This window comes from Lynx canadensis, chromosome C1, assembly GCF_007474595.2.
Source record: "Lynx canadensis isolate LIC74 chromosome C1, mLynCan4.pri.v2, whole genome shotgun sequence".
In the NCBI taxonomy this organism is placed as follows: Eukaryota; Metazoa; Chordata; class Mammalia; order Carnivora; family Felidae; genus Lynx; species Lynx canadensis.
In genome coordinates, this window is record NC_044310.1 from 67,450,472 (window position 1) to 67,466,533 (window position 16,062).

A 16,062-nucleotide genomic window follows, 5' to 3' on the forward strand; every position below is an offset into this window, starting at 1 on the left:
AGATATAAAGAGGCCATAAAGTTTGGGTCATAATGTGAGTTTATAAGCCTGGCTTCTACTTAATTTAAATTATAGTGGCAGTGCAAGAAATTGTGGTTTACCAATGGCACTAGGCCTCAAGCCAAATGCTTTCATTCCACTAGTTACCTCCATATCCTGCCTCTGTTGGAAAGAGTTAACTGCCTTGCACAGATATTTCTTATAACTCGTCATTTGAGAAAAATAAAACTTGGTAATCACACATAGGCACATGCATTACTGTGGTTTACAATTATGAAGCACCAAGCATAATGTAGCATAGACTCCATGAAGTTTTTCTCAGGTTTTTGTTTGTTTTGCTTTGTTTTTTTGTTCCTGGATTAGTACCCACATTCACATATCTGCCTAGAACTGGTTCATAAGCTTTAGAAAGAGGATGAATTTAGCATCCCCATTTAAAATTAAAGTTTACTTTATAATTCGGTCCAATTTGACCGAATATATCTATGATTTATAGTTTCTCATATTAGATACTGCGTATCAAAATTATATTTCCACTACAATGCATCATGTTCTCGTTTTCTATTCTATTTGACTTTTAAAGCATAAAGCTTTCTGTACAAAAGATGCTGAAACATGAGAGATAAACTCGGTTGCCTCATCTTTGACCATATCTGTTTCTTGAGTTTAAGAGATGAAAATGACAGAAAGAGCTTTGATCAAATCCAACCAGCTTTAGCATTTATCCCAGAGTCTAATATCACAGCATACTAGCAAACTATAAAGAGAAAAAAAAAAAGGAGGAAAAAGCATTTTACCTTATTATTTTCCCAGTTAAACACTTATACTTCAGACTTTTTAATTAAAGGCATATTTTTATGATATAAAATAATGTTGGGACTACAAATAAAGACAAATTATAGGTATTAATATTTGGGAAGGAACCCATTTAATCATAACATCTATGCACATGTTTCAACTATTCTGTAAACAAAGATTTTTATTATGAATTCGGCTTATCCCAAATAAGTGTCCCATGATTAAAATACATGGTAAACAATGAGTGATAGTCTTAGGTGTCACGGCAGACAAGAAGGCATATTCCAATGGTAAATTTAGGTGATAAAGCTTGAATTATGGCGAAGATATTGCCTCATTAGCTATGTAGACTTCATTCACATGGTGCTTAATTCCTACTTTTAATTTGATACTTGAAATATGGCCTGACTTGGAAGAAAGCTGAGAGTTATCTAGTACAACCTGTCCCTCAGTGAAGGACTCTTTTACAATGGTAACTTGAATTTCCAGTATCTTCTTATACACTTTCAGTGCAAGTGAATTCACTGCCTGGAAAAGTATCCAGCCTGCCTCTTAAGAGTTCCAATTAATGTATTCCTTCTATTGGATCAAAAGTGGCCTCTCCTTGACTTCTTTTCAGAAGTCCTCCAGCTACTTGGTCACAAAGAATACATTTTATCCATCTTCCATATATGATCCCTTTAAACAGCTAAGGCAGCTATCATGTACCCCTAATATCTTTCTAGAGACAAAATATTCTAATTTTCTTCAAATATTTATTTTGTGTGTTTTTAAATACGTTTCCCATGTAGTGTAATTAGTGTACTCAGCCCCACAGCTCTCTGATACCCTGGAATAATCCCCTCCCCCTTGTTTTAGGTTAATTTTTTAATTTTTTAAATGTTTGTTTTTTGAGAAAGAGCATGTGAGTGGGGGAGGGGCAGAGAGAGAGAGAGAGAGAGACACACACACACACACACACACACACACACACACACACACACACACACACACAGAATCCAAAGCAGGCTCCAGGTTCTAAGCTGCCAGCACAGAGCTTGATGCGGGGCTGAAACCCACAAACCTCAAGATCATGACCTGAGCCAAAGTCCAACGCTTAACTGACTGAGCCATCCAAGTGTCCCAGATTCTCTACTTCTATTAATGCAGCTCATGATTGGATTGTCTTTTCGGTGATAACGACACACCATTGACAAATATTTAAGTTCACACTCAACAAAGCCACAAAGTATGACATTGTGGAACATTTCTTCTTTTATCCTACACTTAGACAATAAATATTTTGAAACGAGAGATTTTACAATTATCCCCCTGTGGGGTTTTATCTCCACTTCAATCCATTCTTTCAGCCTGTTGAGAGCTCTTTCAGCTTTGATTGTCTTCTGTTAGTCCCTCAAATAGTGTATCACCAGAGTCTGCACACAGTGGTCATGCTGCACCACTAAAGTCTTTAAAAGCTGACATCTATGTGTTCACCAGTCTCTTGGGAGCACAGCTTAACCAGGTACTAATTTCAACCATTTGTTTTATCAACAGTCTCCTACCAGTGTCATGTTTAGAAAACAATATGTGAGATATTGTCCAATCTCTAGCCTCTCTCTGACCTTCCAATCTGATACATCTATCAAAATAAATGCCTTTAGAAGCAAAGTTTTGGGTTTTGGTGTTTTGTTTCCTAATTCAGCAGACAAGTCATTCTTAAGTGTTTCAGTCATTCTAGAGGTAAGATAGTATTGTATGAATGTTCTACTTTCATTCCTAATTATATATTATTTCTTTTTTTTTTTCCTGAGACATTAGGAATTTTGGAAAAACAGTTAACAAGAAAATAATTCAGGTATGGTTTGAGTATTTCATGCTCTGTATTGTATATATTATTAGCTTATGTAAAACTAATAAAATGCACTTAGAGTTGTGAAAAGCTGTATGACCTTAATATCTGAAAACAGTACACCTTGTGATTCTGATGTTGGGATAGTATCTAGGACTGTAGGAGGGGCTGTCTTTTTCAATGTGCTACAATTTGGGGAGGTTGAAGGAAAACAATGTGGTTATGAAACGCACGCACAAGATTTAAACTATATGCCTCATAATTTACCTTTTCTTCAAGTCATGTTGGAATAGCATTTTCTCTCTTCTCTGACTTTGCATATAAATTCCAGATTCTACATTGTGTTCAAACCACTGTTTTCTCCATGTCTACTTTTGTTCATGTCATGCCACAGGTATGACAGCATGCATCTTTTCTCTTAGTGCTATAGGCAAAATTGTAGTGGTTAAAAAAAAAAGTGTAAATCAAGTTCATAATAGATTCCTTCAAGGAAAGGTAAAGGAAATAAAGTATCCTGAAGTTTCCTCTGTTAATATTTATATACTTTCTATATTTTTATGGAATATTATACATTATAAAAGAATTATCAACAGATGATCAATCCAGAATATAAACCATGATCATCATTTAGAATCTGATTTATTTGCAAACAGAATGAGAGGATGGCCTGAAAGATGTGGTTTAAGAAACAAGTGGTTTAATATCCAAACATGTCTCTCCTGCCACAGGACCATGTAAAGCAGTCACGTGGGAGATAGTGAAAGGGAATGCCAACAGTCAGATGCCCCAATGCCATTTGTCTAGTGTCAGCTTTGCATAGTGTTGCCAAAGGGGGAAAATAGGCATCCTCCTTTATAACGTATGACTCACTTCATTCTCTCCCTCATTTTGGTCCCCATCACCACCATAAGCACATGGCTAAGCTTGTGTGTAATATATTGCAGTGGTTAAAGGCAAGGACATTAACTCCATCTAGACTTGAATACCATCTCTGCCCCTCTGGCTGAGTGTCATCAAGAAAATGTCAACCATGTACTTCCTCTATCCAAATCTGAGACTTCATTTGTGGGACCCAGTAAAATATAAAAATGTGGGACCACTTGTCCAGAAAACAGGAAATCATTGCCACTAAAGGTACAAAAATTAAGGGTTTTCTCCCCCCCATATTTAGACATGTTCTGTCTAAACTCGTCATGGTGCTTTTATTTGCTACTTAATATTATTCTGATTTTTAAAATATAAAAAAAATTAGATTATTAGCATGAATTATAGCATTCTTCATGTTGTACAATTTGGGAGGACTTAACTCATTCAGAATCACAGATTACACATGTTGTATTTCATAGCCTGTATATGTTTATGTATTTTGGGTTTTTTTTTTTAAGTTTATTTATTTTGAGAGAGTGAGATAGAGGGAGACAGAGGGGGGGGGGAGACAGGGAGAGAGAAAATGTTTTTAATATTTAATGTTTATTTATCTTTGAGAGAGAAGGAAAGAGAGGGAGACAGTAAGTGAGGTGGGGAGGGGCAGAGAGAAAGGGGACACAGAATCCAAAGCAGGCTACAATCTCCAAGCTGTCAGCACAGAGCCCAACAGGGGGCTCAAATTCATGAACCATGAGATCATGACCTGAGCCAAAGTCAGACACTTAACCAACTGAGCCACTCAGGTGCCCGCTGTATTTTGTTCTTAACAGAACAATGGAAATACCACACAAAACTATCCCAGTTTTTCATTACACTTTTTGATATACACCAATTCCACTAATACTCTCTACCTCCATTTACTGATGAGTAAGGAAGGATGACAGGAAAAGGAACCAGGAATTTCCCTGTCTGTCCTTTTACTTTTGTGTCCTCACATTGAAGCAAGTGATTGGCTAATACAGGGAAGTAATACGGGAGTAAAGAAATATGATAGGGCCCCCAGATGTGTGTTTCTTTAGAACATCACTGCCTTCTTTCTGTGTTTGAAACAAGTTCTTATTGAACAGAAAACGTGGCCATGCAGAGGACTCTAGGTGTCCTCCCAGAGTCGGAATGTGGCACAGTCGTATCTCTTACTCCATGTCACCTGAAGCATAAAGGACCCGCTAGAATTCAGTTCTTATGGGGAGTCACAAACACCATATGCCAACATGGAGGCAAGAAATGATGGTGGTCATGAACATTGTGCGTATCTCCTACTCTCATAGGCATCCGCCATTGTTTCAATGCACTTCACTTACAAAACAGAAGTTCAAAATTAAAACTGAGTATCTAGGCAGTGAGAGCAGAGCATTAAATCAAGTGCAGGGTCTTCTAAACATAGTACCCCGTCTGACAACACAGCTTGCTTCGCCGTGAAGCCAGCCCTATCTGTAGCATAGCATGGAACTACTGCTTTGCTTTTTTTGTTCTGTTACCATTCCAATACCCAGCAACAGTGCTGGACTCAGTAAGCACACATTTTTCGCCTAAGTGAATAAATTTTATATTTAACGCATCTAAGCTTTAGTTTCTTTATTAGCAAACAGGAATTTAAAAAATAAATCAGCAGATAAAGCATCACATGAGGTATTATAAAGTGAAAATTCCAGATTACAAATTATATTCAATGTGGTATAAAATCTAAAATGTCACCTAGATGGAAGCAATATAGTGACGTTCTGAAGCCAAGTCTTTGAATCTGAGTGTAGAGGTCACGTGACAGAGACAGTACTCAGTTGGATAATCACTTTGATAAAAGGCAAGTTCCATGAGGGCAAGACTTGGTTTTGTTCTTTATTGTACCCTCAGACCCTTTTCCTAAATATGGTGACCTATAAATGTGTACTGAATGTAGGAGCACCTGGGTGGCTCAATTAAGCGTCTGACTTCAGCTCAGGTCGTGATCTCACAGTTGGTGAGTTTGAGCCCCACACAGGGCTGTTTGCTGTCAGCACAGAGCCCACTGTGGATCCTCTATCCCCCTCTCTCTCTGCCTTTCCCCCAATTGCACTCTCTCTCCAAATAAATAAACTTTAAAAACAAACGTGAATATATAAATGAGCAAAAAAGTATGACATGATGATCAAGCAAAAGTAATGTAAAGTTATATCATTTGGATTTGATGAGGAATGATTCTAAGTGTTGAGTTATTACAAAATTAAATGATAAAAATGAGAATTTATCAGTGCAAAGTAGCTATCCCTTCCCTGGGGAAAAATAAGTCTTCATTAGAAAGCTTCTCACTTCCTTGATTTCCCAGAAAGTCTTTTCTAAAGATCTACGTCTGAGAAAGAAATGGTGCAAGAAGAATAAAAGAGGAAGGTAAAATCAACCCCTTAACACTCTGAATAATAAATGTACAATTATTTCTTTTTAACTAGTCATCAATTATTCTGAAGAGAGTAGTCCTGTTAATATTTACTTATGTCATTGCAAATAAAGTAATCGACCATCCATGACCTATTGGCCTGCTTATGTTTTTAGAGAAAAGCTTTGTCCAGATAGTGATAGATTCCTTCCCTCTGACTCATACATTACCCAGAGACTTCTGGCTTCCCAGAATTTCTGTTCAAAATTTCAAGTCTCTTGGCAATGATCCCTTATTTTTGTAAGAAAGGCTTTACTTTTATTTATTTTTTTTTTCAACGTTTATTTATTTTTGGGACAGAGAGAGACAGAGCATGAACGGGGGAGGGGCAGAGAGAGAGGGAGACACAGAATCGGAAACAGGCTCCAGGCTCTGAGCCATCAGCCCAGAGCCTGACATGGGGCTCGAACTCACGGACCGTGAGATCGTGACCTGGCTGAAGTCGGACGCTTAACCGACTGCGCCACCCAGGCGCCCCGAAAGGCTTTACTTTTAAATAAAAACAAATAGTGCAAGAAATTGATCAAAATATATTTCTAGTTCTTGGCATCAAATATTGTTCATGTCAAAACTGCCAGCTTTTAAGTCTTCATTTTGCATATGTGGGTCATCTGTAATAGGTTGCCTATATTGAACTTGATCATCAGGTAGTTTCTACCTTCTTTACCAAAACTCATCCTCTGTGGTACACTGAGTTGTATGTTTTCATATTAAACTTAGCAATATATGGCTGCCAAAAAATATATATAAATGGTACACATATACACTCTCAATCTCTCCACTCTGAGGTAACCAAAGTTATGAGAGCTTGATCACTGTCTTTCCAAACCTTGTTTATCACAAAGATCACAACGTTCTATCTCCTGGATGCTGCACCTTCTTCTTTTCACTTATAATACATCATGGACATTCCTGAGTTGATACATATAGATCCAACTCATTCTTTTAATAGCTGAGTAATATTTCTTCATGAACAGGCACTGTAACTTTTAACCATTCTCCTATCAACAGACACTCAAGATGCTTCCAGTTTGAGAGTCACTAGAACCAATAAGGTATCAACTATCTATTTATACATAGAATCTTCCATATTGGTGATTTTACATTTTATTAATTCCTAGAAGAGTGCTGTTTCACAACTAGGCTCATATTTACATTGTAATGGAGGCTGAGGACTTACTTTCTAAAATGGTTGTAGCACTCCACGTTCCCACCAGCTCCATTTAAGCAGCTTTCATGTTCCTCCTCTTAATAGCACTGGAAATATATCAGTACTGTTCACTTTTGCATACCTGGGGTGTTTGATTTTTTATAAAATGGTATGCTATTGCTTCAGTTTGCTTTTATCTAACAAGAACAGTTAGTATATTTTTAATATGTTTAATGGCCACCATGTCTCTAGTGGTAATGACACTATAGCCCCAGACAGAAGACTAGCAGAATTTCCACCCCTCCCCTTCCTCAATAAAGAACAACTCTAAACCCTCATTTACCTCCCCCCACTCCCAGAAAGTCCTTACCATACACTAAAGGTAGGGAGTTGCTTCACCTGGATAGCCAACAGGAAAGGATTTTATAGATTCATCAAACACAGGTATGAACTGATAATGAATCTTTAACATAGCATCATTTGTAGTTATATCTGCATCTCAAAAAGAATGACCCACAGAAATGAAACGCTACCAAAGCATTTCTCTGTGTGAAAGCATCAATGTAGTAAGTGTAGACCTTCCCCAATAAGAGAATAAGAGGTAGAGAAGAAAAGTGTTGAGACCTACATTAAAACAAATAGGAGACAAGGATTAGCCATGACGACTGCTGACTTCTCCTACTCACTGCAATAAGCCTGTATACAATAGAATGTTAAAAACAGTAGAACCTTGGACTGTGAAGAACTTGTTCTGAAAGATGAACACTTCTAATACATTTTAACTTGACAAACAAGTGATGTTTTGCAATAAAGTTGTACCTGACACTGAATTTCACATAATCACAATGGAGCCAATAGTTCTTGCAATTCGCTTTGATATACGAGTGCTTTGGATTACAAACATGTTTCCAGAACAAATGATGCTCACAAACCAAGGTTTTACTGTACATTCAAAATGATGATCATTTCTCTGTAAGGAAATTAATACTAACTCTCTCTAGTCTTAGTTAATATAGATGATAATTGAGATTGCCATCATTTTTTTTCCACATTGGACCAAATGAATAAACACTAATTTAGAAAACTATAAATGGATGGAAGGTTAGATGTATGAATGGATACCTAGGATCAGGCTCTCCCTTGAAAATGGTAGGTTTGACAGGAAAGAAGAGTTTTACTCAAGGTTGACTTTTCCCTTTTTTTTTTTTTTTTTTTTTTTTTTTTTTTTTTTTTTAAATTTTTTTTTTCAACGTTTATTTATTTTTGGGACAGAGAGAGACAGAGCATGAACGGGGGAGGGGCAGAGAGAGAGGGAGACACAGAATCGGAAATCCCTCATTTTCTATAGCCAACATGCCACCAGATTTTCTTATTTTTCTATATTCTTTTTTTTAATTTTTTTTAATGTTTTATTTATTTTTGACACACAGAGAGAGACAGAGCATGAGCGGGGAGGGTCAGAGAGAGAGGGAGACACAGAATCCAAAGCAGGCTCCAGGCTCTGAGCTGTCAGCACAGAGCCCGATCCAGGGCTCGAACCCACAGACTGTGAGATCATGACCTGAGCCGAAGTCCGACGCTCAACCGACTGAGCCACCCAGGCGCCCCTTATTTTCTATACTCTTAATAGCTTATAAAAGCCTTTTCAAGCTCACTCTGATTTTCTGTCACTGGGACACTGCTCATAATGTCCTAATTTGATTCCCTAACTCAAATATCTCCAGTTCGTGGTTTCCACCTTGTTAGGTTCTTGCATTTACAAAAGACTGTCAGAAGACCATCTATATTAAGAACACTTGGGTGCTTAAAAAAAAAAAAAAAGGTAGGGTGCTGGGTGGCTCAGTTGGTCAAGTATCCAACTTTGATTTGGGCTCAAATCATGATCTCAAAGCTTGTGAGTTCGAGCCTCACATTGGGCTCTTTGTTGCCAGCACAGAGCCCACTTCAGATCCTCTAGCTGCCTCTCTTTCTGCCCCCTCCCCACTCATGTAGGCTCTCTCTCAAAAATAAACATTAAAAAAATGTTTTTTTAAATGTAGATTTGAGGCTACTTCACACAAGACTAAATAAATTCTGAGGAGGCAGCCAGAAAATTGCATTCTTTAGAATTTTTCCAGGTAATTTTTACACTAAATTTTGAAAGGTAAAATTCTAGAGTTTGCTAAGCCATATTAAGTGGCTTGCTGTTGCTTGAACTTACTATTCCTTGCCTTACCGACTTTAAAAAATTCAATTCTACTGTCGATATCCTTCCTGCTTTCTGCCCAAATTATCATTCTTTTTATACCCAATTCATCAGTTTATAATTTTATAATTTATATTTCTGCATGATTTTACAACATTCTGCACATAGACACATAGGCTTATTCTAGCACATGCTCAATGATACTTTATTTCTCTACTGCAATAATATGTCAAATTGCTTGAGGAAAACTGTTGTATTTTATTTATCTCTATCCTAATACTATACCTCCACATTTAACCAACTATCATTAGTATTCTCATGGCATCTATCATGTAGAGAGCCTACATTTTTCCAAGTTTTATACTATGAATTTCACATGCATTATTTAAAAAAATTCTCAGATTTCATGTCACAGGCTAGGAAAATGGGACTCAGAGGGTGAAATAATATGTTTAAGCTTGAACAAACAGAAAATAAAAGAGCCAGGATTCAAACTCAGTCCTGGGCCCAAAGCCTAATGTTCTTTCCATTGTATTTCAATAAATGTTTGGTTAAATGATTGATAGTAATATATTCTAGCTAATTCTCTAAGATTTAGCAATTAAACAATCATTAATCATTTCTATAAACCTTAAAGCTTCTATTTAAAAAATGCTTTCTTTTTCCTCAGCACATCCTCTCACTAATGTTTCCCACAGAGACTAGCAGAAGAAAAAAAAAGTTATTTTGTATTTTAAAGAGCTATAATCCCATCCTAGCTTTAAAATGATCTACAGGTTCATCTGAAAATTGCCTCCTTCTTATAATCAGGGCAAGGGGATTAGATGGTTACAGCTTTATTTAATGAAGGAAAAAAAGCAAAAATCAAAAAACAAAAGACACACACACACCCTGAATATTTTTGATAAAAAAAATAATAATAATATCAGTAATAGATAAATTTTAATTACCATTTTGAGGATACACTTGGTATCAGACTTTATATACAAATCTCTGCTTATCCTCACAGCACTACTGGAAGTTGAATATTACACCCATTTTAAAACAGAATGGGTTCTCAAAAGAATTTTCACCTAGTAACAAAGCTGGAGATTGTCTCAGTCCAGTTTAGAAACCAGTTTTTTTCTTACCATGCAGTTAATATATTTCCCCCAGTCGGTTGAGCATCCGACTTCGGTTCAGGTCATGATCTCGAGGTCTGTGAGTTCGAGCCCCGTGTCAGGCTCTGTGCTGACAGCTCAGAGCCTGGAGCCTGCTTTGGATTCTGTGTCTCCCTCTCTCTCTGCCCCTCCCCTGCTCATGCTCTGTCTCTCTCTCTCTCTCTGTCAAAAATAAACATTAAAAAAAAGTCAAAAAAATATTTTTCCCCCGATATCTAAGGTTTTTCAATTCTGCTGCACTGCCTGTGAGCATTCACCCAAACCACCTGGCTCAACCAAAGGTCAAACACACTGCTCACACATTAATATCATACCCAAATGAAACAGCAAGATAATTTGATACATGCTTAACAACATGACTCATTTTTCTGCTACATGGTTATTAGACAAATGTTGAACAGGCATGTAAATGACTATAATCACATTTATTTTACCAAGGTATTCCTAGCCCAATCTGAAGGAAAACAGGAGTAGTTGGACAGAACAAGCAGTTTGTTCAAATTTCAAAGACCCACGCACCTCCGTTCCTTCAAAGAATCAGTAGTAGCTAGAACTACCTTTTCCATCTGGTTGGGAGTACAAAATGTTGCTTCTTTCCTTCCCAGAAGCCACTCTCCAACATTTAAGTGGAATTCTCCAACTTCCAAATAAAGCCCCAGTCCCTAAGGTATAAATTAATTGGAACAGACTCTTTCCTTTAGACCTGGTGCTTAGAAGTAAGCAAAGACCACAAAAACTGGTACCTGGGGGTTTTGTTTACCAACCCTAATCAATTTTGAATTATTAGAATTCCAGCACGGTGGGGGGAGAGAAACAGATTTGGGGGAGATAAATCTAGTTGATTTGGTCTCTGAAAGAAGTTGTAGAACCAGGGGCAAACAACTTACCTATTGTAAGTCTCATTCTCAAAAGAGACCAATTTTCTACCTCATACATCCGGCTTTGCCTCCAAAAGTTAATTGTCCATTTGCTGCCACCTGGCTGGTTCTCACCCCACCCTCCACTTTGCTTTCTCTGAAACGCTCCTATTTTCAGCACATCTTTATTGCCAACTCCTTTACAATAGTTTCTATACTTACTAAAGATTATAGCTGAGCATCAGAGAAAATTAGAAAAACGCACAGAGGAATACACTAATCAGTGTTCTATAATTAAAGATTGAGATGAAAAGACTGGACAAGATGAATTTGAACAAAAATGCTACTCTTCCTGAGAAGCTAAGATGTAGTGTGAAAAGCAGAAGTCCTGGGCACTATGTAGAACTAAAGACAAGCCACAAACTGGGATAAGATACTTGTAAAACCAAAGTATTAGAATCTAAAATATTAAAGCTCCTAAAAATCAATAATAAAACTAGGAATGGCTGAAAATATAGGGAGTCATTTCACAGGAAAAAAGGGAACTCAAACGGCAAATAAATGTACGGATAGACACTCAGCTTCATTAGTAATCAGAAAACTCCAAACTAAAAGCATAATGAGACACCACTTTACACCCACTGGATTGACAAAGCGTCTGAAACACTAAGTGTAGAAGAGGATGAACATCAATAAAGACATTTATTCTTGGTAGAGTGGAATTTGGAAAAATCCTCGGGAAACGCAGTTGGCAGCATCTTGTAGAGCTATACTTTCTTATACTCTATGACCCAGCAATCCCCCTTCTAGGCGTAAGTCCTGTATACTAGGAGACAGGTCTCGGTGTATATTTCTTGAACCAAGAAACATGTACACAGTGTACCAGCATTCTCCATAACAGAGAAAAGTGAACGGAAAAAAGGGAAAAGGACACAATTATCCACTGATGGGAAAAATGGATATTACAGCATATTCAAAGGATAGTATACCTTAGAACAGTAACAATGAATGTCCCTTAGCTGATTGTAAACCTGAGTGACTCCTAGAAACACACTGAGTTTTCTTGCCTGGGAGCTTCTTTAAAAACACAAAATGGGATCATCTTGCATGTTTTCTGACACTTGCTTGGGATGGGAACCTGACTTAGGGCTGAGCAAATTTCACTTAAAGGGAGCTGGTAATTCCTTTAACTCCACCTGCCCAAGACCTCTAGCTGTTTTTGATTATATGTTGTTCAGATGTATACGTTATATATACTAAAGGCAAGGCAATGATAAAGCACTAAATAACACTAATAGTATCTCTAGAGGAGACGTAGAAAAAGGGAAGATCACAGCAGTACCTACAATGCCTTGGTAACACCTTAATTATTGAGTGGTAGATCATAGGGATTTAGTTAGTTATTACATTTTATGTTTTATGTTCATACTTTTTATCTATTGAGTAGTACCCTTCAAAAACACGTTCAAGCACAGAATAAAAGAAAGAAGAAGGGAGAAGAGGAGAGGAGGATGGAGAAAAGGAGCAAGAAGAGTGTGACAGGTAGGATTCCTGATTCCATAGCTCCAGACCTCGGTTCAAGTCCTGAGTTTAACCGTTAGTGAATGTTTGAAATTAAACAAAGTCTGTAACATCTCTGAGACTCTATATTTTGAACTATAAAATGAAAATTTTACTTCAAGGGCTGTGATGAGCAGCAAATGAGATTAATTCATGTGATACCCTTAGTTATTTCTACTACGCACTCCTATTTTGGTCTATACCTCCCCCCCCCCAACCTCCCCAAATCCTCGTTCTCTACTTAGAAGGAATAGAAAACTGAGGGGTGAAGGGGAAAAGAGAGGGTGGAACTAATCGCTATTTGTTTAGACAGGACACTGCCCACAACTGTAAAATAAGTGACATCTACCTCAGTGGCCTCTCAGATCTCAACCTCTCAGACACCTGATGACTTTAGAGATTACAGAATACGACACACCCAACTCTTTCCTTCAAGGTTTAAGTCAAAACCCAGTGCTTTCAAAGACTCAGTGTGTTTTTTCAGGCCCTTGTTAAAATCACCATTAGGTATGAATGCAACTCCCTGACCAACGGAAGATTAAACCACCTTCTAAGGGAGGATTTTGTTAACTAAAATTGACCTCTAAGTGGTAAGATGTGAGCTGAAAGCATTTATGAGCACAGTTGCTCCCAAACCCCTACTCATCCTTACCTCCTCTGCCACTGGGGAGAAAAAAACAAAACTAGTCAGCTTGGCAGCTGCCAAGGACCCACATCTCTGACAAGAGAAGTTTTAAAAGCTCAACAAACACAAACATTCATAAATCCAGAAACTCTGAACATCAGTGGTGAGGACTCCTGGTTAATCATCCTGCCTTAGAAAGCCAGGTGAGTTTAGCTCAGTTATTTTCAACATGGGGAGATTTTGGCCCCAGGGAACATTAGCAATTCTGGAGACTTTATAGTTTCACAAGCGAGGGGTGGTAATTACTGGCATCCAGTGGGTGGAGGGGCCATGGATGCTGGCAACCTACAACACACGGGATAGATCCAACAACAAAGAATTATACGGCTTTAAAATGTCAACAATTGCTACCAATGAAAAACCCTGGTTAGCTGTACATGAGCCCCATTGGGCTGCCTTTTGTCTGACCAGGGAGGCCCGAGCAAGCTGTGTATTGGAAAGGAATTTTATGTCATGGGGCTCATAATACCTTAATGCAGGGTTATTAAGCCAAAGTTCCATGGATTGGCTTAAGGCAGTTCATAAAACCCGTGAAATTACATGCAAATTTTGTTCATATGTGAAGCTTTTAAAATAAGGGTCTAAAGTTAAAAAACAACAACAACAACAAAACTTTTTGGAAGCCTGTCCACAAGACTCACGTGTCTTTTAATATTTCTCCCATAAGACTGTTAAAGGGTCTAAAATTTTTAACAAATCTATGTTTTTAAAATAGTGAGATTTTATTTTGGACAGAGATGTAAGAAGATGGTGTTTATAGTAAGATCTGGGTTTGAAATTCAGCCAAATGACCTTTGAGTCTCTGTTTCCAAATCTATAAAATAAAAATTCTATCCAATTATTTCAATTTAATTAATACTATTTAAGTCACCTGGCCACAGCAGGCACTTAGTAAACAGTAGCTTCTATTATTTTATTGTTAAAAGTAATTGAGTTTTGGGGGCCCCCTGGGTGGCTCAGTCAGTTAAATGTCCGACTTCGGCTCAGGTCATGATCTTGCGGTTTGTGAGTTCAAGCTCTGCGTTGGGCTCTGTGCTGGCAGCTCAGAGCCTGGAGCCTGTTTCCAATTCTGCATCTCTCTCTCTCTGCCCCTTCCCTGTTCACGCTCTCTCAATAATAAATAAACGTTAAAAAATTTTTTTTTAAGTAATTGAGTTCTAAAGCTTTGCCTGTAGAAGGCTGTGGATGGATGGCATGTAACATAACCACTCACTAATATTATAGGACATATTTATTAATCCGATGAGTCATTAGAAGGAAAAGCAGATGTGTATAGAGATCTATAAAGTGTTTCAATACCTACCTCATCCCCGCCCCCCCCCCACACACACACACACTGAAATGGATGGGGGGCATTCAGAGAAAGGAAAACAGAGGCACAAGATCCGTAGTAATTTACCAAATAGGCAGAGACTCAAATCCAGATGCTCAGATTCTAGAGCCCAAGTCCTTCTCCCTATGCCCTCTAGAAAGAGCAGACCCTTTGGTATTCAAACACATACCAGAGATGTTTTGATGGAACAATAACCCAAAGGATGAAGTGCTTTTTTAGGAAGGATCCCAGGCAAGCATGGGAGCTGGAAGTTTACATAGAGAGCCTTATAGAAAGGAAAAGTCCCACAGAGAGGAGACATTTGTTGAAAATGGGGAGAGTAAAAGGTCTACTTCAACCAGTTCCAACTTCTTTAAAGTCAAGCCTAGCTGTTCAACCTTGAAAGCCACCCCTGTTCACTTTCCACTCTCTTCTAGCCCTGAAGCTCTTCTCCTAATTGCCACTGCAGTCTCCTTTGATTTTCCTCTTTCCTGCTTACTCAGAGCTCCCAATGTAAAAGTTAAAGACTAAGCAGGGACACAGTGCGTATTGACACGTGGGGAAAAGAAGAAAGTCCGAGAGGAATAAGACCAGATGTCTCCTGATTTGATGTGGCGATCGCCCAACCTACTAAGGAAAATAAAGTTTATTGCATTCATCTAGAAAATCACTTAGAAAAATGATCTAGAAAGTTGAGAATCCCGTTCCTGGGGTTTCCATTCACATAGCCAATATTTTTTTTTTTTATTCAACTAATATTTATTGAGTGCCTCCAACATGGTCCAGGGACTGTGCTAACAACTAATCCACACTGAAAAAAATTTTTGACCCATTTCAGCATGTTCAAAGTACTGCCAAGCAGAGAAGACACATGGTCAATAGATAACCCCAGCTTCATTATTATACCCACAATAATTAATTAGTTACAGTTGTAAGAGAATCTATGTATTAAAAGCACAAGGATCTATGAAAGCATATAAAAGGGACACAATCAACTCTTGCTTATCTGTTTTGATAGGCTTTTCCAAGCGATTTAGCAAAAGAAGGAGTGGAAGAATGTTCCTGGCAGAAAGAAATAGATCTTCAAAGACAAAGTGGGGGGTGGGGGAAGAGGGATAAAGAAAGATAACTTGTTACTAAGTTACGCTATGTGGAAACATTTATGCTACCCCAGATGTTTGAAAGAC